The sequence below is a fragment of the Gymnoscopelus braueri genome (assembly GCF_963280865.1).
Source record: "Gymnoscopelus braueri genome assembly, chromosome: 17".
NCBI lineage: Eukaryota > Metazoa > Chordata > Actinopteri > Myctophiformes > Myctophidae > Gymnoscopelus > Gymnoscopelus braueri.
The window spans coordinates 40,958,538-40,962,741 of NC_137617.1; positions in this window are offsets into that span (position 1 = coordinate 40,958,538).

The window sequence follows — 4,204 nt, forward strand, 5'->3', positions numbered from 1 at the left end:
CCGAAAACCCACAAACATTTCTGTGTGTCTGTCTGTGTTTCTGTCTGTCTAGGTTAGGCATCGTTTTACTGAGGTTACGTTTAGGAATACCTGGTGGCGACCGTTCCGAGGTCGCCGGATTTGACCCGGGGCGAGCGTGTTTTTGAGGGGGGGGGGCGAGCGTTCTTGTATTCCCTCAAGAAACCCTGAGGGTCCCTGGACCCCACTCTGAGAATCCCTGCCCGTACGTATGTAATGTAACAGGTACAACGAGTATAGTCTGAACAACAAGTACCATGGGTTTAGCATTGCCGGGTTGGAGCATGCTACAGTACATGTATTCCCAACTCGCATTGTTCCCGAGTATGGCACCGGCCTAGTTTTATAAATTAGGGGCTAGACTGAAAGGGGACTCCCCCCACCCACCCACCCCTTCCCTCTCTCGTTCCCACTGTTTCTCTCTCTCTCTCTCACTCTCTAACTCGATCTGTGATGATTAGGCCTACAAGTGTATCTCAAATGTGGACAGGGGGGGAATCACATTTTCTCCACTGCAGTGAATTCATCTTCTGAAAGTGCATTGCAAGAGTGTGAGAGAGAGAGAGAGAGAGAGAGAGAGAGAGAGAGAGAGAGAGAGAGAGAGAGAGGGAGAGAGGGAGAAGGGAGGAAGTCAGATAAAGAAACGCAGGAAATTGAAACAGCGAGAAACAGGTGAGATAGAGAGAGAGAGAACAGCGGATGATCACCGCTGTGCTCACTAACCCATTCACACATCATTGCTGTCGGGGGCAGACACCTCTTATCTCCATATCTCAACTTTTTATGTGTAAATGTTTTCGTAAATTAACGGCCTACTTCATCATACAAGAGTGTGCCCAAAAGTAGCAAAAATAGACGATCTACAAGCTCACAACGCGCCGCAGTGCGACGCGTTGTGAGCTTGTAGATCGGCTATTTTATTTTATTTTTTAAATGAATGTTTTTTGGGATACAAGATACAAGGTTTCCACCTGCCAGCAGGGACATCTTTCCCTCTCCGCGCGACAGCCAGCCAGCCGTTCAGCCAGCCAGCCAATCAGCCAGGCAGGCAGTGTGGCAGGCCTTGGTAATGGTGTGTGGTGCTGGCAGGGGAGAGGACAGGCACGGTGACATTCTGGGACGGCAGCAGCCAGTAATGAGTCGTTAAAATGAGAGAGATTTGGGGCATTACTCAGCCGTTACCATACCAACTGTGCTAGCCGTTGGGGGATTGGTTCCTATCTCGACAAGGAAGGAGGGGAGAGAAAGACTGAGAGAGAAAGAGAGAGAGAGTGTGTGTGTGTGTGTGTGTGTGTGTGTGTGTGTGTGTGTGTGTGTGTGTGTGTGTGTGTGTGTGTGTGTGTGTGTGTGTGTGTGTGTGTGTGTGTGTGTGTGTGTGTGTGTGTTGGGGGGGGGGGCTGGAAGTATACCTCTGTGTAGAACTTCCACATGCGCACACACACACGCAGACCTGAACAGCACACAGCTCACGCCACACACACACAAACGTTGCACGGTCTAAATCCCATTTTCAGTGTGTGTGTGTGTGTGTGTGTGTGTGTGTGTGTGTGTGTATGCACGTGCACGCGAGTCCTTGTTTTACGTTTAATCTTCAAAGCACCTTCAAAGCGTCCTCCGCCATCCATCCTGACAGCAGCACCCGCACGGCCTTCACTACTTCTAATTTATTCATAATTGTTCCATATTTATGGTCATTTTTTCGGCCAGGTTTGATGGCTCGCTTTGTTTTGTTTATACATTTTTTGTCCATTTTTGCCCATCCTTTCTGTTCAAGGTTTTCGAACAGAGAGTCAGGGATGGAGATTATACTTATCCGCTCACATAAAAAAAAAAATACTTTGTGTTGCTATGGCGACCGGGAGTTTGCGGAAAGTCTGCGTGCATGATGTCGGCCCTCATTCGGCATCACACACACAGACAGCGTGCAGAGGAGAGACAAAGGCAACGGAAGCACACATGCATCTACTGTACAGCACGCATGGTTCTTGGTTCTCAAACATTTTCATGTGAAGGACCCCCAAATTGGCTGCGGACCCCCATCTGAAAGGATTTACACCAGGGACCCCCAGAACATCAAGGGTTGGATTGGGGGTAAGTCCCTGCGACATAGCGTTATGTCCCGGGGGTGTACTTGTACATCATGCTGCCTCACGCTATACAGAAACAGGAGATATATAGGCTTACTTTTTTCCCCAAAACAACATCTTTCAATAATGTAAACGTTTTGGGGAAAAAAAGTAAGCCTTGCTTAAAAATAGCATATTTGTATACAAACTCACAACGCACTGTATCGCAATAACACTATTTTTGGAATAGCCGAAGTATAGAACAACTATTATACTTTGGTCCCCACTCATTGGGGTGTTTTTTTTGTCACTGTACATTTGCCCATACATGAAATGTGTCCCCTTGCATTTACCCATCCTATAACTACTAGGAGCAGCAGTGAGCAGCCATTAGTATCATGGCACTCTGGGAGCAGTTAGGGTTTACGTGTCTTGCACAGGGACGCTTTTCTGGGGCCTGCAATCAAACCTGGGCCCTTCGGCATCGCAGGCAGGCTCTCCTTCAAGGACCCCTGGGGGTTCCTGGACCCCACTTTGAGAACCAATGTTGTACAAAATGTGTGTCCTTGTGTGTATATGTGTGCATCAGTGGACAGAATATTGCATTATAAAGGCACCCGTTATGCCTTTCCAATCTACCTTCCAAAGGCATTCAGTTTATGATGTACTTTATGCTCAAGGTAAAAACGGAAGAGTCATTTACTCTAAAGACAGAAAGGAAAGGCTCAGAAATAGAGTAAAAGAGAGCCAGAGGAGAGAGAAGAGAAGAGAAGAGAAGAGAAGAGAAGAGAAGAGAAGAGAAGAGAAGAGAAGAGAAGAGAAGAGAAGAGAAGAGAAGAGAAGAGAAGAGAAGAGAAGAGAAGAGAAGAGAAGAGAAGAGAAGAGAAGAGAAGAGAAGAGAAGAGAAGAGGAGAGGAGTTGTATTTGGGTTACAGATAGCAAACCACACGATGGAGCAACATCAAAGCAATCTGCAGGAAAACAATCAAACTTTTTGGTGGTTAATTTTCAGGACTAATCTCTGGCCCCAGGGCATGTCGGTATAACACACTCTGACTGTGAAGTAGATGAGTTTAGCTAATCTCTTTTACACAGCTCCAGGGGTCCTGGGTAGCTACAGTATATAGTAGCACAGGGACAAGCTTTAATATTGAACAGAAGCGCATAGTGTGATGGAGGAAATTTAAGAACATCAGACTCGTTTCAGAACAGGGAGGGACCTCCCTTCTTCCCATGAAAGAGGGGATTGCAGTGGTTGAATTGATTCGCTGGGTCTGTGTTCGCAAAGATTAGAACAGTGAGGAAACACACACGCATGCACGTATAGGCTGGCACAGGCACGCACGCACGCACACACACACACACACACACACACACACACACACACACACACACACACACACACACACACACACACACACACACACACACACACACACACACACACACACACACACACACACACACACACACACACACACACACACACACACACACACACACACACACACACTTACTTCTCGGTGTGAGTGAGTGCTGTCTGAAAGGCTTCTATACTATACTTCAGTTCTGATAGAATGACTGACAGCTGTCTCCTGCTCAGATTTCTCTGTACAAATAAAAAAACTACTTCACCGATGTTCCCGTGTTGTGAGGCAGGGGAACCGATCGTGTGTGTGTGTGTGTGTGTGTGTGTGTGTGTGTGTGTGTGTGTGTGTGTGTGTGTGTGTGTGTGTGTGTGTGTAAGAAGGGGATTTCCAAAAGTCAATAGAATTACTGTATCATTTTTTGGATGGCTATGTCGGTTGGTCAGTCTGTCAGGCCATCTGTCCGTTCAACACTCCTAAACAAGATACCTCCAACACTACTGGCTGGATGGACATGGAAATTAGCTGTGTCTAATGTCTAATGCCAGACGTCTAATTTGCGGTGTTGAATCTCAAAGTCTAATGAGCAGATTGCCATGAAACTAGCTGAGCATGCACATGTGTTGTGCAAGGATGAACCCGACCCTGATGATTTTGATTACTCCCCATGGCCTTTCCTCTAGCGAAACACTTATGCCAAAGCTTTCCACTTTGCAAATAGGATGAACCCTACTGATTTTATTGACCCCATGG